At 37.4% G+C, this 25,720-nt stretch overlaps 1 long non-coding RNA gene across 4 annotated transcripts; it reads right to left on the bottom strand.

Annotated features, from left to right (window-relative positions):
* Positions 1-373: 373 nt before the first annotated feature.
* LOC144304991 (uncharacterized) lies at positions 374-24,954 on the bottom strand. Of its 4 annotated transcripts, none has more exons than XR_013372026.1 (6): positions 24,282-24,954; positions 18,869-18,996; positions 14,148-14,291; positions 13,634-13,845; positions 6,956-7,132; positions 374-2,088 (listed from the first exon to the last, which is right to left on the bottom strand). It is a non-coding gene; the product is annotated as an uncharacterized LOC144304991 (long non-coding RNA). The 4 variants fall into 4 exon arrangements; XR_013372024.1 differs by having other exon boundaries at positions 13,634-13,712; XR_013372027.1 differs by lacking the exons at positions 374-2,088; positions 6,956-7,132 and adding an exon at positions 13,104-13,460.
* Between the last annotated feature and the right edge of the window lie 766 nt (positions 24,955-25,720).

Here is a 25,720-nt window from a genome sequence, read left to right as displayed (position 1 = left end):
TAAATTTGTTGCCTCCCATAGAAGTGCTGGAGCACAGACAAGATGGTCTGCATCCTGGGCTCATACTTCCTGGTCTTGTCTCTAATTTCCATAGAAATCTGACTTACTCTCTTCTACTTTATGTTGGCTTTCTCCATGCGTGGAGGAACAGGCTTCTGGCAGTTCTAGGTTTTCACCCTTCCACCTCCCCCACTTTAGGGCAAGGGTCAACAGACTTTCTGTAAAGATCCAGGTAGTAAATATTGTAGACGTGGCAGGCTTCTAGTGGTCTCTGGTGCCTTTCCCATGGGCTCTGTTGCACCTTACTCAGTTCTGTGACTGTAGCACGGAAGTGGCCATAGACAATATGTAAATAAACAAGTTTATGTTCCAATAAAATTTTATTTACAAAACAGCAGATAAAATTGAATAAACTATTTACAAAGCATGTATCTTACAAAGAACCCATAGCTAAAATACATAAAAAGTTCTCTAAACTCAACAGTAAGAAAGAATATGATCCAGTTAGAAAATGGGTAGAAGACCTGAATAGACACTTTCCCAAAGAAGATGTATAAGCGGTAACTAAGCACATGAAAAATGTTCAAAATCACTAACCATAGGGAAATACAAATTAAAATAATAAGATATTATTACAAATCTATTAGAATGATTAAAATAAAAATATTGACAGTACTAGGGTGCCTGGGTGGCTCCAACAAGCAGCTGCCTTTGGCTTAGGTCATGATCCCAGAGTCCTGAGATCCAGCCCTGCAGGGGGCTCCCTGCTTAGAGGGGAGTCTGCTTCTCCTGCTGCTCCCCCTGCTTGTGCTGTCTCTCTGTGTCAAGTAAATATTAAAGAAAAAAAAGCTTAAGAATAAATAAATAAATAAATAATAAAATCTTAAAAAGAAACATTGCCAATACTGATTACTTGCAAGGATGCAAAGAAGCTAGATCTCTCCTATATTGCTGGTGAGAATGTAAAATGGTACAGCTGCTCTGGCAATCAGCTGGCAATTTCTTTTTTTTTTTTTTTTTTAAGATTTTATTTATTTATTCATGAGACACAGAGAGGCAGAGACACAGGCAGAGGGAGAAGCAGGCTCCTCACAAGGAGCTCGATGTGGGACTCAATCCCCGGACTGGGATCATGCCCTGAGCTGAAGGCAGATGCTCAACTCCTGAGCCACCCAGGCTGGGTCCCAGTCTGGCAATTTCTTAAAAAGTTTAATGTATACTTGACATATGATCTAGCAGTTGTACTCCTGAGCATTTATCCTAGAAAATGAAAACTTTTTACACAAGAATTATATATGAATGTTTATTTGTTATAGCCAAAAACTGGAAGCAACCTAAATGTCCTTCAAAAGGTAAGTGGCTAAACAATGTGTGATCTATCCGTATGATGGAATACTACTCCGCTGTAAAAAAGAATAGACTATAGATACACACAACAACTTGGATGGCTCTCCAGGGTATTATGCTAAGTGAAAAAGTCCAATTTCAAAAGGTTATGTGCTGTTTGATCCCATTTATATAACATTCTTGAAATGACAAAATTATATAGATGGAGATTAGTGGTTGCCAGGTTTGGGGAAGGAAGTAGGGAATATGTTATTGAGAAGGGGTAGCAAAAGGGAGTTCCTCTGTGGTGATGGGACAGTTCTGTATCTTGATCATGACAGTGGTTATAGGATTTGTACATATGATAAAATGCCATAGAACTATACACAAGACATAAAAAGAAAGTGAATAGTTGGTGAAATCTGCGTAAGGTCTGCAGTCTAGTTAATAGCATTGTGCCAGTGTCAATTTCATAGTATTGATAATGTACAATAATTACATAAGATGTCATTGGGTAAACCTGGGTGATGGGTATTGGGATCTCCTTACTGTTTCTGTAACTCACTGTGAGTCTATAATTATTTCGAAAAACAGAACAAAACAGGCAGGAGGTTGAATTTCACCAGGACATTAGTTTGTGATTCCCCTTCTTTGGAGAAAAGAGCTTCTTTCCTCCATTTCCATTCTTCCATTTTTTTTCTTCCAAAACATCCCATAAGAAGACTCTAATTGTCCTGACTTGGGTTATGTACATCTCAGTCACTGTGGATAAAAAAGCAAGGTCATGTGATTATGACCATGTTGGAACTGGTGTGGGATGGAGGCAGTTGGTCCCCAAACAGGGGAAGGGGTGCAGGGTAGACAAAAGCATAGATGTCTACTATAAAGGGTATCTTAAAAGTCTCAAAGTTAGGAAGTACAGATGGGCCTCATGCAGAATGAAAACCAGGAACCCAAAAACCATTAGGAGCTAAAGAAGCTGTGTTCTTCATGAAGCCACATATGATCTCTCGTCTCTACTCTTCATGCCTCTGCTTCATCCTTCACTTATTCTGCAGAGTGGCTTTCTCTGTTTGTCTGTGTGGTTGCCCCCACAGCCATTGTTCATATATTTTCCCAATTAGAATGCTTATACTATTATTATGCTTGCACTTTACATTGTGTTGAAGGATACTAAAAGATAGTCATCTTTTGCCTTTCCACTTTGTGAAATTTGTATTACTAATTACAGGCAATTTTTATTTTATTTTTTATTTTTATGGTGCTATACTCCTATCCTAGTCTAATAAGCTATGTGTATTATTGTAAAGGCCCAGCAATATGTAACATTTGAGATGGATTTAAAACAAAAAGTGGCCTCTAGTGAAAGTCTGTATATATTATTTTAGTTTAAAAGTTTAGCAAGTGAAAAAAAAAAAGTTTAGTAAATGAAGAACACTTAAACAGAGAAAGACTATCATCTCTTAGTATGTGATCAAAATTTCTGGGATCCCTGGGTGGCACAGCGGTTTGGCGCCTGCCTTTGGCCCAGGGCGCGATCCTGGAGACCCGGGATCGAATCCCACGTCGGGCTCCCGGTGCATGGAGCCTGCTTCTCCCTCTGCCTGTGTCTCTGCCTCTCTCTCTCTCTCTCTGTGTGTGACTATCATAAAAAACAAACAAAAAAAAGATTCAAAATTTCTGGAAAGATCTTTGGAGGGAATGTCATCCTTTAATTCAATAATGATCTATGACAAGTGGTGGTGTTAGTAAAGACATGGCCAAAGAGGCCCACCTTCTGGGAAGCTACAGTTCTCAGAAATGGGGGCCATTTACTGAGCAGACACTGCCAAATGTGTCTACTACACTACAAAAGGCAAACAGGTCCTGACTACATATGGCATAGCTAGCTAGCTAGCTAGCAAAATCATGATCCCACATCCTTAGAGTAGAATTTTCACTGGGAATTGGCTGCTCAGGACTATGTCTCCCAACCCTCCTTGCATCTAAGTGTGGCCATATTACTAATGCCTGCCAATGGTATGTGAATAGAAATGATGTGCACCACTCTAGGCCTGGCTGCCCTCCCTACCTCCCCAGCACCCATTTCATAAACACTTCATGCCTGCTTCCCTTCTGCTGGCTGTAGGCAAAGGACTCTGAAGAACTAGTAAATATTTTAGATTCTATAAGCCATGTAGCCTCTGTTGAAACTTCTCTGATCATTTTGCAATATATACAAATATTGAATCATTATGTTTTACACCTGAAATTAATATGTTGTACATCAATTATACCTCAGTTAAAAAATAAGTAAATAATGGGTCCTGTCCCCTTGCTTTAATAAAACCCCTTTTTTGCACCAAAAAAAAGTAAATAAAATTTTAAACAAAACAAAAACAACCTATTAACTCTGACAGTGTAGCACAAATACAGCCATAGGCAATAAAACAAGTGGCTGTGGCTGTGTTGGAATAAAACTTGATTTTAGTCCAACAGGTAGTGGTGGGTTGGATTTGATCCTCAGGGGGTCTATATTTTTGTGTTGCCCTTGTCATGTGACCTTGGCTACATGATGTAAACTCTCTGAACCTGTTTCTTCACTTGTGAAATGAAGAAGTTGAACTTGATCTCAATATCTCCGACAACTCCATGACTCTACCATTTTGGTCTATCAACTGTTATTTCCACTCAAGTTCTAGCCAGAATGTATTTCATGTGAATGTTCAGGTATGTGTGTGTGCATGTGTGCATTTTAAGAGATACGTGATATACCAATAACCTTCATAGCATTTTACAAAAGTCAGAGAAAATTAACCAAAATATATATAGCAATTAACCTTTTTTCCCCAAGTTTGGGGGCAAGTAGAGGAGAAAATTGTCAAGAGAAGAAGAAAAGCATCAGGTACTTCTACAGTTAATAGAACTTAACAGATTAAATACAACAAACAAGGTAGTGAGTGAGTTCCCAATATACAGTCTCATTGAACAAGACCACAGGGTGTTGGAGCTTGATCACAGCCGTCACACAAGAGGAAAATTGAAAGTCTTTCTTTGGGAACTGCACAGCATCATTTATTAAATAAGCACCCTGGGAGCTAAAGAATTGTTTAGTTCAACAGCAACGAGACACATCGAGAAGAGAGGAGTGACGACATGAGTCCTCCAAACAACTGAGCAGTTTGTTCAGTGGAGGGATGTTAATGTGTTAAAAAAGAAATATCAGCTATAATGATAGTAGAAATAACTGAAGTTTATATTTATGTTTAGGGAGCAACCAACTTTCCAGGAACTCTAAGCACATTAACCCCCTCAAACTTCACATCAGTGGAACACTAGCCAACACTAGAATATGATTATTCTATTAAACAGATGAAAAAGCTGGAAAGGCACTTACTCATGCCACATTTATGTGTTCAAGTTTCCATATACCTAGTGTCACTTTAGGGGACATATTTCGTTGAATAGTGTATAGAAGTTATTCCACCAAAAACAATGGTAATAAATATTTTGGTATGATCAATAATATAGGAACAGTAAAAACTCATTTTTCAAATATTAGGTTCTATGTTATTTTAATCCTCACAATCCAGTGAGGTGAGCTGAAATCGTGGTGTGAATCCTGTTGGTTAGCTGAGGAAATCCAATCTAGTCATGCTCACACTCACCTAATGTAACTACAAGCAGAAAAAACATCAGAATCCAGGTCTCCTGACTTAAAAAACACTTCCCATGTGTTATTCATGGTTTCATCTTGGATGACTGACGTGAACTAGAACCAGTAACGTCTTTTCAGGACCAGCATCGTAAGTTGTATGTTCTGATGCCCGTACCTCCTTACATTGACATCTGAGGAAGCATTCACCTATGGTAACAGTGGTACTACCACTCATGGGAAGTGTGCCATTAGGGTCACAAAGCAAGACTGGGACTGTAAGAGGGGTCAGAATGACTGAGGAGGTGACAGGGAGCCATTACTCATGTTTTTCTTCAACTCTGCCAAAGAGGATGCCAACCAATCTTTCAGTTCAACTCAACAGTCACTAATCTCAACATAGACAAAAGTATTTGGCTGGTTCCTCCATCTCAAATCCTTTTTCCCTACTTAGTTAAATCCAACCCAGACTCCAGCTTTCATTTCAAGCACGACTTAGAGAAGAAAGCCTTCACTGACCTCTAGTTCTTTGTAGCACACTCCTTTCTTTCAGCACTCTTAATTCACCTGGCAGTTGTATATCTGCCTTGGTGATTACATGTTTATTGTCACTCTTTCCAGCTGGAGAGATTGTAAGTCCCATGACAGCAGGAATCTTTGCCCATCACTGTGTCCCCTGCACCTAGCAGAGTGGCTGGTCACATAGCAGGTGCCCAATTAATATCTATTTAAATAAATTGATGGATGGATAGACGAATTAATGAGCAAATAAATTAATTAAACTTAAGGTCTAGGATTAGGAGGGCCAGGTAAAATGCAGGATGCCTAGTTAAATTTGAATTTCAGATAAACAATGAGCACTTTTTAGTGTAACTATATCCCATACAATATTTGTTACAACTTACACTGAAAAATTACTTGTCATTTAACTGAAATTCAAATTTACTGTGTTTTTATTTGTAAATTCAAATGTTGAAAATAAGGGAAAACTTAGAAGTGATAGCTCAAATCTTTTAAAATTTAATTTTGTTTTAATTTTTCCTTTTTAAATTCCAGTATAATTAATATACAGTGTTATATTACTTTCAGGCGTACAATATAGTGAGTCAGCAATTGCATACAGTACTTGTGCTCATCATGATAAATGTATCTTTAATCTCCTTCACCTATTTCACCCATTCCCCCACCTGCCTCCCCTCTGGCAACCACTAGTTCTCTATATTTATGAGTCTGGTTTTTGGTTTGTCTCTCTTTTTCTTTCTTTCTTTGTTTTGGTTTTTAAATTCCACATATGAGTGAAATCAAAGGGTATTTGTCTTTCTCTGATTGACTGGGGTCTAATTGTAGATCTATACTGCTTTTTGGGGATAGCTTGAGCATGGAAATAGCCAGATTAAAGAATTCTATATTTTCTTTTTTGTTTGTTTTGTTTTTGTTTTTGTTTTCCGTATATTTTTTATTGGAGTTCAATTTGCCAACATACAGTATAATACCCAGTGCTCATCCCGTCAAGTGAATTCTGTGTTTTCAAATTACTTCCATCCTTCTTTCCCAACCAGTCCCATTTTTTTCAGAATAAGAAACCGAGATGTAAACCTCCATAGTACCATTAGAAATAACACAGGTATTTTAACACTAACAAATTCCTGGATAATGTATTTCCAATATTAAAATTCCCTTTCTTATAATTTATTAAATTTCTCTCTCAGGACTAAAACCTCAACAATATAGATGGACGATTTCAGCATATTTGCTTATTTACACCCAGATGTAAACATTTAGTTCCATCCCTGAAAAGCCATTTGAACGGCTGAGTTGATAATTACTCTTCTTTTCCCTTTCTCTTAATTTTCCAAAGTGCTCACATTTCTGAACACAGATTCTATAGTCTTTGTTCAAGCAGCAGACCTTAGCTTCTGGGACATCTGAGAGCCAAGCTCCACGATATTCACATGAATATCTATTTCTAGATTGGGAGCAGACTCACATACATACCTAGGTGCAGTCTTCTAAACCATATGGTGTTCAAACATGACATTCTTTACCTCCAACTCCCACATCAAATAAATTCATCCCTTTGGATCAAATTCCAGATCATTCCATCAGTTCTTATATCTTCACATTAACATCTGATTTGGGGTGTTGAGGCAAATTTCCTTATAAATTTAACACCTGGAAAATATGTTAAACACAAAATTTAAAATCTTTTGAATGTTTTTTGTCTTGTTTTGTATCCAAACCCTAAATCTCATTATTATTAAAAGTGAATTTTCTTAACACCATGATAACAAATAGGCTTTTATTTCAGTCAAACCATGACCATTTGAATATAGTCAATAACTGTAATACAGGAGGAATTTCAATGGTTTTCCCAAAAAGTTATGTATCCCTCTTCCTCATGTCTCATTGTACATTTACCAGCCTTTTCTTTGACCTTCAAAAATAAAAGCCTTGAGATTCATTTTCCTGTTAGCTCCTTTAACATTTACATTAAACATTATGGAGTTCCTTTGCTTATTTTGGTTTGGGGTTTGTTTATTTTTGGAATCTGAATTGTCTTTTTATTTGGTTAGGCCTTTGGCTCCAGAAGCCACAGCAGAGTTTGGTCAAGTTGCTTGATGCTGGGATTTGGGTGGAGTCTTTTATGCCAAGAGGAGAAATTCCACAGTTCTCACAGGTCTGATGCCCTTGAGCAGACTTTTGTAAGCTTCTCACTGGAGTTGGAAACACGTATTTGTTGCTTGACATCTGACTGTGTTCCCTCAGTCTTTTATTGGACTATGGCTTTCATTACCTCTTGCTAAGCTTCATGAAACCGCTCTTTGTCTTCACTTCTTGTTTCTTTTTTTTTTAATTTATTTATTTATTTTATTTTATTTTTTTATTGGTGTTCAATTTACCAACATACAGAATAACCCCCAGTGCCCGTCACCCAATCACTCCCACCCCCCGCCCTCCTCCCCTTCTACCACCCCTAGTTCATTTCCCAGAGTTAGCAGTCTTTACGTTCTGTCTCCCTTTCTGATATTTCCCACACATTTCTTCTCCCTTCCCTTATATTCCCTTTCACTATTATTTATATTCCCCAAATGAATGAGAACATATAATGTTTGTCCTTCTCCGACTGACTTACTTCACTCAGCATAATACCCTCCAGTTCCATCCACATTGAAGCAAATGGTGGGTATTTGTCATTTCTAATAGCTGAGTAATATTCCATTATATACATAAACCACATCTTCTTTATCCACTCATCTTTTGATGGACACCGAGGCTCCTTCCACAGTTTGGCTATTGTGGCCATTGCTGCTATAAACATCGGGGTGCAGATGTCCCGGCATTTCATTGCATCTGTATCTTTGGGGTAATTCCCCAACAGTGCAATTGCTGGGTCGTAGGGCAGGTCTATTTTTAACTCTTTGAGGAACCTCCACACAGTTTTCCAGAGTGGCTGCACCAGTTCACATTCCCACCAACAGTGTCAGAGGGTTCCCTTTTCTCCGCATCCTCTCCAACATTTGTGGTTTCCTGCCTTGTTAATTTGCCCCATTCTCACTGGTGTGAGGTGGTATCTCATTGTGGTTTTGATTTGTATTTTCCTGATGGCAAGTGATACAGAGCATTTTCTCATATGCATGTTGGCCATGTCTATGTCTTCCTCTGTGAGATTTCTGTTCATGTCTTTTGCCCATTTCATGATTGGATTGTTTGTTTCTTTGGTGTTGAGTTTAATAAGTTCTTTATAGATCTTGGAAACTAGCCCTTTATCTGATAGGTCATTTGCAAATATCTTCTCCCATTCTGTAGGTTGTCTTTGAGTTTTGTTGACTGTATCCTTTGCTGTGCAAAAGCTTCTTATCTTGATGAAGTCCCAATAGTTCATTTTTGCTTTTGTTTCTTTTGCCTTCGTGGATGTATCTTGCAAGAAGTTACTGTGGCCGAGTTCAAAAAGGGTGTTGCCTGTGTTCTTCTCTAGGATTTTGATGGAATCTTGTCTCATATTTAGATCTTTCATCCATTTTGAGTTTATCTTTGTGTATGGTGAGAGTGGTCTAGTTTCATTCTTCTGCATGTGGACTTCTTGTTTCTGTTCCTCGGATCACAGGTTAAACCTTTCTCCAGACCGCAAAGGACTCAGAAGGTCTTACCCACGTATGACTTTGATCTTTGTCCATCCCATGTCAAATGGAGAGTGACATAGGGAATGAAATAAAGATGAAACGAAGAGCTCGAAGGCAGAGTTCCTAGAAAGACAGTAATAACCTTTCAGAATTTGACTCTTAAAAAGTAAGGTCTGAGATAAGGCCCAAGGTTTTCCCCAAGGTTGGTCTCGTTCAAATGACCTGGGACTTAACTCTCTCCTCCAAAAATTGTGGGATGAAGAATCAGTATGATATCCACAGAGAATCTCAATTTGAATGTTGTTTCTAACCGTTACTGGCTCTCGAATCAAGGAGAAAAATGTTATGTATGTTCTTTTAAAAGCTATGTTTTTGAAATTGCATCTTTTGATACCTGTTCTTGGTTGCTGTTACTGGCTAGGATGACCTATTTGCCAGCTCCAGCAAATGATAGCAGTTTCCTGGGCTGAGACTACTCTATAAGCTTATGGGGAGAAAAGAAAAAAAAAATTAGAAGCAATTAAGTTGAGCTAGGCTTGTAAAACAATGAATTAAAAATCCAAAGAGAGCAGGGAACGCAATAATTTCTCTGCCATGGCAGTTCCTCTTTGTTATAAATGTCCTTATTTTTAACATAAGTTTCCAGGGTGCTAAACCAATTACACTGAGGCTATGCTTAAATATTCTCTCTTAAGGGCCTATTTTAAAACATAAAGTGAAGCTTGACTTGAAATTAACCTTTCTGAAATAAATAGTTCTGACTTTTTGCTAGGGAATGGAAGAGTTAGCTACTGTCAAACATGCATTTTTCTCACAAAATGTACAATTACAGTTCTTCAAAATCTGAACAGAGAAGATAAAAGCAACTTGGTTTCAAAAGCATAAAAATTCAAGGTTTAAGGTGGCTTTACATTGATTTTTGAGGAGAATGTAATATTTTCATCAACTGCCCCTTAGATATATTTATTTCTTTGGTGTCAAGTCTTTGTTGACTTTTTGTCATTAAATTTAAAATTTCACTACATGAACCCAGGGGTGACCAATCTGAGCCATTTATGGCTCTTCAAAGCTTGTCCAATCTTGTATGTGTGTATTTTGAAAAATTTGGACTTGCTTCTACTGCTTAAAAATGCCATTACTAATTATATGATACTGTGAGAGTAAATAGTATGTTCTTTGAAAGGCCTAAAATGACATTGCAAGGCAGAGACACATGAGGGCACTGTAACCAACCTCGGCAATCTGAGAGGTGTTTTTATAACAACCTCTGTGAGGTCGTGGGGAGAAATGGGCAGAAGGGAGGGTGGGTCTTTATCAATGACATTGATAAATTCTGACTTTTAAATGACATTGATAAATTCTGACTTTTAAACTCAGCCAAGACTTGCATTAGCTTTATTTTTTTTGTAGTTAAATAGTGGTTTCTGTTTCTTTTTCTTTTTTTGGTTATTTATTTATGTATTTATCATGGTTGACGTATAATATTATATTAGTTTCAGGTGCACAATATACTGATTTGACAATTATGTACCTTATAAAATGCTCACAATGATAAGTCTAGGTACCACCTGTCACCATACAAAGTTACTAAATATTATTGACTATATTCCCTGTGATATACTTTCATCCCCATGACTTACTTATATTATAACTAAAAGTTTGTACCTTTTCCTCTCTTTCACATATTTCGCCCACCCATCCATCACCTCCCCTCAGGCAACCACTAGTTTGTTCTCTGTTTAATGAGTGTTTCTGTTTTTGTTGTTTGTTTGTTCATTTGTTTTTTCTGATTCTGCATATAAGTTAAATCATGTCGTATTTGTCTTTCTCTGGCTGACTTATTTCATTTAGCATCAGCCTCTTTTTTTCATACCAGCTTAATGTTATTTTTTAAAATATTGCTTTGATGATATTTGCACCCTTAAGTGTAACCACATCTTTGAAAAAGAAAAAGAAGAGATGGTGGTTATTTATTGTACAAAGCAGATAATGGAAGTGATTATAAGCGGTCAACAACTCAATACAAATCACAGATTGGATGGATAGGTCAACTTAAAGGTTTTTAAAATTTATTTATTCAAGAGAGGCACAGAGACAGGCAGAGACACAGGCAGAGGGAGAAGCAGGGTCCTGGCAGGGAGCCAGATGTGGGACTTGATCCCTGGACAGGGGATGAGACCCTGAGCCAAAGGCAGATGCTCAACCACTGAGCCACTCAGGCATCCCTGGACAGCTCAACTTAGACAAAACTATCTGGAATCAAAAGTGGGCACTGTTAGACTTACCAGAAGGAACAGGAGACTCCATTGAGAAGCCTCTTCTCTCATCCAAAACACAATGAGGTGTCTACACTGGTGCTAGAAAAAACTGCTGAGGGTGGAAACAGAAAGTAGTGCACTGGCCAAGTGTTCTCTGGCTCCTGGTAGTTCTATTGGTGAGTTTGTTGAACGGTGTTTTCCCATAGTGGCCTTTTGCACCAGAATTCATAAGGTCTTCACACTCACCTGGATTGTAGGATTTGAGCATCTAGACTGCAGATTGTAGATATCCTCTCCTGGATTGTAGATGACAGTGCCTGAGAACCTCTGAGCAGCCCAGCTGCTGCATTTGCATTGTGTCCTTGTCCCAGGCCCACACATCTTTCCCTTCCATTCATGCCTGCTGCTGTGTGGGGAGATGAGACCACACTGTAGTGTGCCCAGAACCACAGGAAATGAATGGTGGCTACCATGAATGAGGGCATGTTACCAACTTTATGATAACTACAGCAATTATTTGCTGACTGTTCAAAAGTATCCCAGGCTTTTGCTAATGGAACAGACATTTTCTGCCTTCAGGGTGAGTTGGTGAGGTGGGACATTACCAAAACAACTGTAACTCCCAGAATTCTACATAGGTTTTAGGTAGATATTTATTCTTGCCAAATGCATTTGTGCTTTACACAATTTTGTAATGCTTTACATAATTTTATTGGACTTAATTTTTTAAAAGTGAGGCTTGTTTTAGGCTCCAGTTCTCTTTTTACAGTTAAAGTTGGGCCCCTTTTTTTCACTCATCATTCATCTACATTTCCAGATATTATTTTTACCTAGTCTGAAGACCAGGGTTTCTAGGAAAATTGGAAGAACACCCAAGTGGCTTTGCAAATTTTATTCTAAATGAACTCATTGAAAAGAATTTTTTTCTTGCAGTCTTTTAAAATTGTATGTATAAGTGAATTAACTTTGAGCGCAGCCAAGTGCAAATCCAGATGCCAATTTTCCCTTTACATCCAAGTAGATTTATATGCTTTGCCTACACAAAATAAGAGTATTTTCTCTGTTATTAGTTTGTTAATGGATCAGTTGCTACTAATTTAATGAAGTGATTCAAAAGGAAAATATTCCAGACCATTTTAAGATTGGCCCATATTAGAAGCAGCCCAAGTGTCCATTAATAGATGAACAGATTTGGAGATGGGGTATAAATATACACAATGAGATATTATTCCATAAAAATAATGAAATCTTCCCATTTGCAACAACACAGACGGATCTAGACATTTTAATAAGCCAGTCAGAGAAAGACAAATACCTTATGGTTTCACTCATATATGGAATTTAAGAAACAAATGAACAAAGGGGAAAAAAGAAACAAATCTAAAACAGACTCTTAACTATAGAGAACAAACTGGTGGTTATCAGAGGGGAAGTGGGTGGGAGGATGGGCTAAATAGGTGAAGGAGACTAAGAGTATACTTATCTTGGGGTATATCCAGGGGATCAGCACCTGGGTGTCTCAGTTGTTTGAGCAGCCGACTCTAAATTTCAGCTGAGGTGGTGGTGATCTTGCAGTCATGGGATGAGCTCAGCTTTGGACTCCACACTCAGTGGGGAACCTGCTGGAGATTCTCTCTCCCTCTTCCTCTGTCCCTCCCCTGCACTCACTCTCTCTCTCTCTCTCAAATAAGTCTTAAAAAAAAAAAAAAAAAGAATATACTTCTCCTGATGAGCACTGAGTAGTATATGGAAATGTTGAATTACTATATTGTACACCTGAAACTAATAAAGCACTACATGTTAACTACAATGGAATTATTTAAAAAAAGAAAAATAAGATTGGCCCATATTATATGATGTTTAAAAGTGCCCTAAAAGAGTGGATTTGCAGAATATTTGGATTTTAGTTGCAAGCTAGTCATATACACAATGACGTAAATAACGGTTGCAGACTCCATTGTGCAGATATTTCAGGTTAGTACTGATTTAAAATCCCTACATTCCAGGGTACCTGGGTGGTTCAGTGGTTGAGCCTCTGCCTTTGGCTCAGGTCATGGTCCTGGGGTCCTGGGATCAAGTCCCACGTCAGGCTCCCTGCAGGGAAACTGCTTCTTCCTCTGCCTGTCTCATGAGTAAATAAGTAAAATATTAAAAAAAAGAATCCCTACATTCCTAGGCTCTCCTTTTATATCCATTGAATTAGAATCTCTAGAGATTTGATCTAGAATTCACACTTTCAAAACACTCCCCTTGCCAGGCGGAGAATGAGTGGAGAATAATTGTTTGGTTATCACCTGGATCAGCCGCAGGCCTCCAGTCCTTGGTCCTGCCCCTTCCAAAGGGAAGGGAGTACTGAAGCCTGTGTTTGCGCACCTGAAGACAGAAGTTCAGAGGCGTTAAGATAGCCCCACAGTAAAAGGAGGACTGGGATTCATCTGCAATCAATCAGTGCCAAGGCCAGTCTCTCTCCACTTCCTTCAGGGAGAGAAGAATCTGCAGAAGAAAACTGGAGACAAAACATTATGAAGCAGGGGCCTGGGGTCCCCTAGACTCCTGATGCCTTGGCAATAACCATCTGGCCCGGCTGTTTCTGAGAGTTTCCAGAGGGATATTTTCCAGTTGCTTCCAAATCAGTCTGCAAGCTCTCATCACTCAGTGTCCCCTCCATTTCCAGTCCCTGCTTGCTAGTTCGTGCCATCCGATAGATGCTTGGGGAGCCATGACCTCACCAGGACTGCGATGCTCAGGGGCGCAAGGGGCTGCTTCCGGGCAGAAGTGAGAGAACAGTCCCCCTCCAAACCCACCTACCTCTGGACCCAGGCATCACACCTCCAAAAGCCTCCCAGGAACGGCTGTCAGCACCCAGTTCTTGGTCTCTGGGCAGGGTGGCTTGTGCCTTGCTCACGAAGTTTTTGTAGCAGCACTGAATCTTGCACCAAGAAGCTTCAAACACTGGCATCACATTAACAACATTGTATTTTTAAAAAGAAAAATTATCACTTAAAATATATACAGCATCTACATTTTTATTCTATTCCTTAAAAATTTTAATTCCAAAACTGGCTGGAATGTAAATGAACTCAAAGGACCTGGGTGACCTGCAGAAAACAAATGAGAGAAACGGACCTACTAGAGATTTTTATCCTAGACCCAGGTATGAGTTGAGAGCTTTGCTCTGCAGTCTTTATTTCCTCCAGGATCCTTTCCTCCCGCCTTTTCCACTGGCTTTGCTTGTTCTTTCACCTCTCTGCATATCAAACACCTGACAAGGACATTTGGTAAGAGCTCTGGTCACCCACTCATGCCCTGCTCCTAGCTCAGGATTGGTGGAAGCTAGAGCACTTATTTTATATATATTTTAATATATATATTGAAATCATATATTTATGTATTAGTGATAATCTAGTTACCAGTGAAAACACTAAGTGGGGGGGTGCCTGGGTGGCTCAGTTGGTTAAGTGGCTGCCTTCAGCTCAGATCAGGATCCTAGGGTCCTGGTATTGAGCTCCGAGTCAGGCTCCCTGCTCAGCGGGGAGTCTGCTTCTTCTCCCTCTTCCCCCAGTTCATGCACAGATTTCTCCTTACTTCTTTACCATATGTAGACAAACATATATAAAGTTATTTAGTAAGATCTAAGAGACCATGCAGATCATTGGGCAGAGGCCTTGTGTCCATGGGACTGAGGTAGTAATGCACTATGGCATATGACTTTTTTTTCAAGTCCTTTCAACAAGTTCTTTCGCTCGCCCTCTTCCAGGCTTTCTTTGTCATTATTCTCATCCCTGATGCCAAAACCGTGCATCATGGTATTATATCAGACCTTCCCTCTTGGACCTTGCTCTGTACTTCAAAATTGATTCCTTCCTTTTCCATATTCCCATAACCACATTCTTTTTCCCTCTGTGCCCTGCTCTTGACTGGTTTTCAAGAAAGAAAGAATCTAATCAACCCATCCTCACCAAGATGTCAATAGTAGATTTTCTTTTAACAACTTAATTGTTCCACAGATACCTCTAAAAAGATGATTCTGGACAGGGCAGAGCCCTAATCCAATGAACTAAATATCTAGTGGGTTTTGTCTACCAAGGGAATGGAGTAAGGTAGATCAGGGACAGCAGTGGGAATTTGGTGGCAAGGAGCTAGCTGGTTTTCCCCTGTGGGGTTGATTTCATCAACTTGGATGAGAGCCTGCATGTTGAAAAATTGCCACTGTTTTTCTCTCACTAAGCTTGATGGCATTATGACTTGTCCTTCAAATTTTATCTTGGGCTCAGTTTCTAGATATTATTCAGCAGGTCAGCCCATAAAACTTTTTACCTTCAAAAGAAAAGAGCTTCCAGAAAGCAATCTCTGCCATTTTCCTTGCAGAGGGAAGGAGATATATCTTCATAAAGACATCCAGAAACAGAATTTTAAATATTTAGTATAGGGATTATGGAGTCACTTCTAGCCAAGATTTGAGACCATCTCCAGCCTTCTTTTTTTATTTTTTTATAAAGATTTTATTTATTTATTCATGACAGACAGAGAGAGACAGAGACACAGGCAGAGGGAGAAGCAGGCTCTATGCAGGGAGCCCAATGTGGGACTCAATCCCGGGACTCCAGGATCACACCCTGGGCCAAAGGCAGATGCTCAACCACTAAACCACCCATGCGTCCCCATCTCCAGCATTCTAAAATCATGCCACATATAAGGGAATCTTATAGTCTCACCTTGGATAGATGTTATATTTCTATAGTTTTATATCATCATTTTATAACAAAATTCAAAATAGAAGCACACACCATTAATAGAGTATATACTGACATAGTGGTGATCTGCTTTTCATTTCTTTATTTCTTTTTTTCAGGGTTAGGTCTATCTCAGACAAAACCATCCCACCATCCCTTTCTTCCTTAGGGCCCAATTTCCATTCACCTTCACCTCTGTTCTCTCATTGCACCTATTCCTTCCCCAGCCTGGAGTTTTCACACTCACCTTCCTGGGCATTCTTCCTTCCGGGTCATACCACTTCTCTAGTTTACCTGACCCTAACTTTCATCTTTGCCAGGTCCACAGTATCAACTAACTAATCAATCAGTGTTAAAATGTGCTAGTGGCTCAGGTATTTAAGGTTAGTTAAACATTCAAAAATCGATATAATCTATCACATCAACAGATGAAAAAAGAAAAATCACATGATCTTATCAATAGATGCAGAAAAAGCATTTGACAAAATCCAATATCCATTCATGGTAAAAACTTTCAATAAACTAGGGATACAGGGGAACACTTCAACTCAATGAAGAATATCTACAAAAACCTGTAACTAACATCATATTTAATAGTGAGAAACTTGAAGGTTTCCCACTAAGATCAGGCAAGGATGTTCCTTCTCACCACAGATGACATGATTGCCTATGTAGAAAATCTGAGAGAATTGACAAAAATACTCCTGGAATAATAATCAATTTATAGCAAGTTTGAGCGATACATGATAATATTCAAAAGTCAATCACTTTCCTAGGTACCAGCAATGAACAAGTAGAATTTGAAATTGAAAACACAATACCACTTGCATTAGCACCCCAAAATTGAAATATCTGAATATAAGCCAACAAATATGTTCAAGTGCTATATAAGGGAAACTATAAAACTCTGATGAATAAAATCAAAGAACTAAATACATGAATAGTCCATGTTCATGGATAAGAAGACCCAATATTGTGAAGATGTCAATTCTTCCTGTAGATTTAATACAATTCCAGTAAAAATCCCAGAAAGTTATTTTATAGATATCAACAAATTGATTCTAAAGCTTATGTGGAAAGGCAAAAGGCCCAGAATAACTAACACAATATTGAAAAAGAAGAAAAAAGTTGAAGGACTGATACTACACAGCTGCAAGACTTTATAGTAAGTTATAGTAATCAAGACAGTATTGTATTGGTGAAAGAATACACAAATAGATCCATGGGTTAGAATAAAGAGCCCAGAAATAAACCCACATAAATATAGTCAACTGATGTTTGACAAAAAAGCAGAGACAGTACAATGGAGCAAAGATAATCTTTTCAACCATGATGCTGGGACAAGTGGACAACCACATGCAAAAAGAAATCTGGACACAGACCTTATATCCTTAACAAAAATTAACTAAAAATGAATGAAAGACTTAAATGTAAAATGTGAAACTATGAAACTCCTGTAAGATAATATAGAATACCTAGATAACCTGGGTATGGCAATGACTTTTTTCTTGAGGTTGGGTTAGCTGGATTGGAGTATCTGTCACTTACTAATTATTTCTTATATGCTTGAAAAATTATCCTAGGATCCTACAATGTAGAAAAATGAGAACTTAGGGAACTGCCCAAAGCCTCAGGGCTGTGGAGAGATAGAAACAGGATCAAAGTCCAAGACTGGTCTCAGAGCTCATCTTTCCACCATTCCCTGCGGCTTCTAGATATTGGGTTTATCATGGAAAGATCTAACTCAGGAAGAGTCAGATGGAAGAGATGCATAGGGAAAAGTGTGTGCAAAGTGGGGAGAATCTTCCATGCCCTGTCCAACTGCACTACTTCCAGAAATCTCTATATGTTCACCAACCATGAAGCTTGGCAATGACTCTTTTGATAAAATACCGAAGGACAATTCATGACAGAAATACAAAATTGATAAGATAGATTTCCTTAAAATAAAAAATTTCTGCTATTTGAAAGTGTCAAGAAAATGAGAAAACCAGAGACTAAAAGAAAATATTTGCAAAAGCCATATCGGACAAAGGACCGTTATCCAAAATATATAAAGAACTTTTAAAACTCAACAAGAAAACCAACAACCTGATTAAAAAGTGGGTCAAAGACCCTAATAGACCTCCTACCAAAAAAGATGTACAGATGATAAATAAGTACATGAAAAGATGCTCCACATCATATGTCATCAGGGAAATGCAAATTAAAACAATGAGATACCACTAAACCCATATTAGAATGGCCAAATCTGGAACACTGACAACACCAAATGCTGACAAGGTTGTGGAACAAGAACTCTCCTTTACTGCTGGTGAGGATGCAAAATGGTACAGACACTTTGGAAGACAGTTTGGTGGTTTCTTACAAAACAAAATGCATTCTTACCATATGATCCAGCAATTGAGCTCCTTGGCATTTACCTAAAGAAGTTGAAAATTTATGTCCACATAGAAACTTGCACACAGACATCTAGAGCAGCTTTATTCATAATTGCCAAAAGTCAGAAACAACCAAGACATTCTTTAGTAGGTAAATGGATAAGTGAACCTACAACTGCTCTAAAGAAATATCATCTTAATAAAAGCCCACCAGGGCTCTCCCAGGTAGTCAGCATTTTATATCTGGAGATTTACAGAGACAAGATACCAGGTAGGTGTCTACTCTCTGCATTACAGACCATGGGTTTGTGATGTCTCTAGGTGCATTATTATTATTTTTTTAGAGGATTGGTTAAAGAGGTGGTGATCAGATTTTTAAAACACCAAAACATATTTCTAAAGCAGACTTACTTACCTGGACATTTCTTCTTTCTTATTCTTTTTCCTTCCATCATCCTACTTTCTAACTTCCTCTTTCTTGTGATTTTTTATTCCTTTTTCCTCAGGTTATTGAAATTCACAGCACATCACGAACAGATTAATCTGATAATCACAAGTAAGGGCCTCACTTGACTTATTTGTAAAACCAGACTTATTTAATTCTAGGAGTATATAGCTGAGGTGGTATTGGCTTCTTTCTTTGAAATGTTTCATAAACTAAAAATAAGTGTATATTTTATCTAAGAAAAATAAAATGAACTCCGATATACCCACATTTGCCCATTATTTGCCTCTCTCTAGTCCCACCCTCCATTCTAAGACAATCATTATCCTGAAATTGTATTTATGATTCTCTTGTTTTAACTTTATTGCTTTACCACATAAAGTTGTAGTGCTCAAAGATAAGTGGTTTAGTTGTGCATGTTTTGGACTTCATATAATGTACTCTTAATTTCTCAACTTCCTCTCAATATCATGTTTGTAAGACTCAGCTCTTGACCTGCCCAGTAATAGTTCATTTACACTGTTCCATGGGAGTCTACAGGATGAATATACTACCATTGTATCCATCCTTTTGTTAAAGGACATTTGAGTTTCTAATTCTTGGATAATATGAATATTAATATTTTTGATGAAGATATGAATGTATTTCTGTTGGATATACATACAGGAATGGAATCAAAGAGAATGCCCATCTTAGATAATGGGAGACTTTTCCAAAATAGCTATAGCAATTTAAATTCCTACCAATAGTTTATGAGAGTTCTTGTTGCATCATATCCTTACCAGCATTTGATATTTTCCTACTTTTAAATGTTTGCCAATATGGTGGATGAAAACTGGTATCTTCTTATGATCTTAATTTGTGTTTTCCTGATTACTAATAAGGTTAAGCATGTTTTTCATACATTTATTGGGCATTCATATTTCCTGTCTGTGAAATGCCTGTTCATGCTTTCTGCTTGTTTTTCTACTGGGTTGTTCTTATCTTTTTATATTGACTTCTAAACATTTTTATATGTTCTGGATGCCAATAATTTGTTCATTTTATGTGTTACAAATATCTTCTTTTAGATTATGACTTATCTTTTCCTTTTTTTTTATTAAGGAATGCTTGACATACAATGTCGTATTAGTTTCAGGTGTACAATATAGGTATTTGACATTTGTATATATAGAGAAATGGTCATCAAAATGAGTATAGCTACAATCTGTAAATTAATACAATATTATTGTCTATATTCCCAATGCTGTACACTAAATACCCAAACTTATTTTATTTCCACAACTGGAAATTTGTACTTCTTAATCTTTTCCACCCATTTTGCCCTCCACAACCCCCTTCCCCTCTGGCAACCACCAATCTATTCTCTGTATCTATAAGTCTGAGTTTTGTTTTGTTTGTTTTCTTCTTAGATTTCATATATAAATGAAATCATACAGTATTTATCTTTGTCTATATGACTTATTTCACTTAGCATAATATCCTTTAGGTCCATCCATAATATCTTCTAGGTCCGAATCATTCCTTTTTATGACTGAGTAGTATTCCATTGTATATGTGTATGTATGTGTGTGTGTGTGTGTGTATACTTTATTTATCTACTTATCCAACTATGGACACTTAAGTTGTTTCCATATCTTAGCTGTTATAAATAATGTTGCAATGAACATAGGAATGCATGTATCTTTTAATTAGTGTTTTCCTTTTCTTCAGATAAATACCCACTAGAGGAATTGCTGGAACATATGGTAACTCTATTTTTAATTTTTTGAGGAACCTCCCATACTGTTTTCCGTAGTGGCTGCACCAATTTACATTCTCACCAACAGTGCAAGAGAGTTCCCCCTTTTCCACATCCTCACCAACATTTGTTATTTCTTGTGCTTTTGATTTTAGCCATTCTGACAGGTATAAGGTGAAGTCCATTGTGATTTTGATTTGCATTTTCCTGATGATTAGTGATATTGAGCATCTTTTTTCTTTTAATTTTATTTATTCATGAGAGACACAGAGAGAGAGGCAGAGACACAGGTAGAGGGAGAAGCAGGCTTGCTGCTGGGAGCCCAATGCAGAACTTGATCCCAGGACCCGAGGATCACGACCTGAGCTGAAGGCAGATGCTTAACTGCTGGGCCACCCAGATGCCCCTTGAGCATCTTTTCTTGTGTCTCTTGGCTCATTTTCTAAATGGTGGCCTTTTGATAATCAAGGGTTCTTAATTTTAATGCTATAAAACTCATCAAACTTCCTCTATTAGAACTTTGTGTATCTTGTTTAAGACACTGAGGTCATAAAATAGTTCTTCCATGTTTTTTTTTCTAAAAATTTAAAAATTTTACTTTCACATTTGAATCTTTAATACAAGCTGAAATTGAAATTTGGGGTATGGTGCAGGGTATGGAGTCCAAGTTCACTTTTTTCCCCCATATGGGTATCTAATTTTCCAGTACCATTAATTGACTAACTCTCCTTTTCTGAGTGGTCTGCAATACCAGCCCTGTGCTAGAGCAAGTTTCCAGATATGGGTGGGTCAGCTTCTAGACTTTACATTCTATTGACCCCTATACCAGTGCCATAGTGGCTTAATTACTATAGCTTTATGTTAAGTTTTAATATCTGGGTGGAGCAGATATCTTCATTTGGGCATCCTTCAAGAGTGTCTTGTCTTGTCCTGTCTTGTCTTCCATACCTGATTTTAGAATCAGCTTGCCAAGTTCTATCGAAAAGCTTTGTTGGGATTTTAGTTCGAATTACATTGATTTTTAGATTAATTTGGAGAAAATTTGTACCATTATGATACTGATTCTCTCTTCCTATGATTATCCTATTTCTATTCTTTTCACTTAAGTCTCATTTAATTATTTCCATTTAATATCTTCCTTTAATATCTATTCATAGATATTTTTAATATAATATTTTAAATGATGAGTATTTTTAGAATCGCATTTTCTGTTTGTGGATCTAGAAATGTGTTGACTCAGGAAGTCAGGAATTGTAATAATTTATGTGTTCTTTTAGATTTTCTTAAAAACATTGGCAATTTTATTTTATTTTATTTTTTGGCAATTTTATTTTATTTATTTTTTCTTTTTTTGGCAATTTTATTTTTTATTCTCCCTTCCTTCTCCCATTATACCTCCAATGCAATATTGAACTGGAAATAGTAATAATAGTGGGCATCCTTGTCTTATTCATGACTTTAAGGAGAGGGATTTTAACATTTCACATTTAACGTTTGTTCTATGTAATTGGTAGATGCCTTTTATCAGAGTGAAATGTCCTTCCTATTCTTGGTTTGCTAAGCACTGTTTAAAGTCATGAATTCTTCTTGCTGTATGTCAAACATTTTTTTCTACATTGATCAAAACATTCTTGTGCTCTTTCTCCTTCATTTTGTTAATATGGGAATAATAAAAAGATTTTCTAACATTCAACTAATTCTCCTTTCCTGAAAATAAACCTAATCTCATCGTGGTTTATTATCTTTTTTATGCTGAATTCAGACTACCAATATCTGCGATTTGTACATCTATGTTCATGAGAAAAATTGCCCTGTAAAAGTTCATCTTTTTTTTTTTTTTTTTTTTAAGATTTTACTTCTTTATGAGAGACACAGAGAGAGAAAGAGAGTGGCAGAGACACAGGCAGAAGGAGAAGCAGGCTCCATGCAGGGACTTGATTCCAGGTCTCCAGAATCAGGCCCTGGGCCAAAGGTGGCACTAAACCTCTGAGCCACCCGGGGTGCCCCTTGTTCATCTTTATAGTTCCTGTGTCTGGCCTTTGATAGCATGATTATACTTGCTTTGCAAAATGAGTTACGTAGTATTCTCTGGTTTTCTATTCTCTAGAAGAGTTTGTTTAAGACTGGAAATATCTTCTTTGAATGCTTGTCCCATTTATTTCTGTGGTTTTTAATTTGATTCCTTTCATCCCACCTCCCCAGTCTTCCTTTCCCACACCTCTTCTTCCTCTTCTCCTTTTATCAGTTCCCTCCTGCTATATTCATTTTATCTTTCCTTAAAGAGCTTCCTGGAGTTAAAAGCATCCAGGAAATTGTACTGAAGCCCAAGTATCAAGATATTTTAACTGATGTTTTTAACATTTTCAAATATAACCTTTCTTTGTGTTCAGTGTGACCAATTAATACTGCCTAGATGTGAAAAAAAAAATAATCTGGCAGTCATTTAAAATAATACTGATTGTTAAATGGGAATTTCACTCCTCTGTTCCTAACTACTTATTTTGAAATATTTTTGAAACCAATTCAGTCACATTCATAACATGGTAATTCTAGACCTCTCTGCCTTGTGACACTCAACAATGAAGGGAAACAATTCAGTTATGTAAAGAACACATCAAAATTTCATGAGGGCAAGAGCCTTTTCACAAATAAGCTATGATGATTTTCCAGGTTTTTCTATGAACCTTTAGTTCTATGCTTTATATTTCATAGACATATGTCCTCTCCTCTGCTTTCAGATAGCACAAATGTAATTTTCTTGATGGATCATTATTTCTGAATGGTAACGATTACTTTAATTCTCTGTAAGAAAAATCTGGGACCTTTTTTTTTTTCCTTTATTTTAGTTGAAATGTAAATATTTAAAAACCCTCCATGTCAATTTGATTTCTTTCTTTTCTTTCTTTTTTTTTTAAGTAACTTCATGGCTAAATACCAAATGCTCTTACAAAAATGCAAATCTCTTATTCAAAATATAATTAAATTATAACATACACAGTTTATAAGCAATTATAGTCACATAATGTATATAATTTAGAATTTTTTTTGTTAAAAGGCTATAAATGCACAGTTGCTATATTAGAACAAGAAATACAATATCTTTTTCTGGAAATAAGATATACTATTGCAAAAATACCATTGGTATTTTTATAGGTAACAAATATAGGTAGGTAACAATGTAAAGTAGGCCTCTATGAAAGAAAACCAATTAAGCCTCCCTCTTTAGGAATTCTACAGGGGTCCTGCCAGTTAATTAGGTCATTTTGTGCTGAGAACAGACACGAACCTCAGAATCTATGTGACCATAATTCTATGGTCATATACAACGATTGTTAAGATTGTTAGTGTCTATTTTGTATTACTTCTTGTGAGCAGTCCCTCCTCAAAAAAACCTTAACTGAATTGGAATATTTCAAAGTGGGGATTTTTGAGTTTTCAAAGATTTAAACAGAAACTGCATTTTTCTCAATCTTAGTGTTGAGTTACCCAAATACCTATGTAGGAAGAAGGACTTCATATTAGTTTTCTAGGAATGATGGGAGGAAATGCCATAAACTGGGTAGCTTAAAACAACAGAGACTTATTTTCTCCCAGTTCTGGGGACCAGAAGTCTGGAAATCCAAATGAGGTGGGACCTCACACCTTCGAAGACTCTGGGATAGAATCCTTGTTTCTTCTAGCATCTTGTGGCTCCAGGTATTCCTTGGCATGCAGTTGCAGAACTCCAATTTCTGTCTCTGTCTTTACCTGGCCTTCTTTCCTATGTCTCTGTGCCTTCTCTTCTAAGGACACTTGTCATGGATTTAGTGGCCATTTGAGTAATCCAGGATGATGTCATCTTGAGATCTTCAAGTTAATTACATCTGCAAAGTCTTTTTTTATTTTTTAAAATAATTTTTTAAAATTTAAATTCAATTTGCCTACATATATTGTAACACCCAGTGTTCATCCCATCAAGTGCCCTCCTTGCCCGTCACCCAGTTACCCCATCCCCCCCACCTCCCCTCAAAGGCTCTTTTTTTGGATGAGGTCACATTCACAGGTTCTTAGAGTTAGGATGTGGACATATCTTTCTGGTGATCACTGTTCAACCTGCTGCAGACTTAATTCTCCAACTACTGGTGGGTCTACCAGAAGGCAGTGTCTCCTGTTAGCCTTCTTTGGGGATTGCCTCTTTGAAGAACTGCTTTGTCCAAGGCTTCCTTCTATGGGCAGCCCATAGGAAAGTGGATATAAAGTGGATCAAAGTGATCAAAGGGGATGTAGAGGCCAGGCCTTCTTGGCCCAACCTGGAACAATACTGCAAAAACATTCCAGTTCTAGAACCCCGCTGTGGTGAGGTGAGGTCTTCATTTCACGCTATACCAGAGCTCAATCCTCTCCTTCCTTCTCTTCCTCCCCCCTTCTTCCTTCTTCTCTTTGTCCTCCTCCTCTTCTTCATCTTCCTTCTCTTCTACCTCCTTTTCCCTGAGTCTGCTTAACTGGGAACCCAGCCTGAAACCCTTTGATGAAATCATTCATTCATTTATCCCATCATTTATTGATTCACATACTCAATTTAATTACATCAACAAATATTTATTATCACTTATTATCAACAAATATTTATTATCACTGCATGCCTGGCGCTTTCTTTCATAAGGATGTTACAGTGAATATATTTGAATCTTTCATATATCAGTATCTCTCAGTTCCTAAAGCTGACCATCCTGGGGCCTCACTTATTAGTTGCAGATAATAAGGGCTTAGTAGAAGACCTTACAATTTGACATGGACAATCTCTTCTGTTCTGGATAAATCCCAACCTGATATAAGCTGCTATTGCTGTGATTTTCAGTTTTCCCCTAATAAAAGCATCTACAAAATCCATCAATTAAGTGTCCTGATCTAGCAGAGTTTGTGTTGACTCTAGACTTTTCACACTGTTTTAGTTTCATCTCTTAACCTTTTAAAATCTCCATATAGAGACATGGAAAGAGGAAATAATGACAGATTCACAGTATTAGAAGCATCACAGGATTTCAGAATGTTAAGGTATTATCAGAACCAAAAAATCATGTGCAACCCAATCTCCTTTCACT

Source organism: Canis aureus, chromosome 34 (assembly GCF_053574225.1).
Source record: "Canis aureus isolate CA01 chromosome 34, VMU_Caureus_v.1.0, whole genome shotgun sequence".
Lineage (NCBI taxonomy): Eukaryota > Metazoa > Chordata > Mammalia > Carnivora > Canidae > Canis > Canis aureus.
The sequence above is the reverse complement of the archived record's forward strand: the minus strand, read 5'-3'. Positions and strand labels throughout refer to the sequence as shown.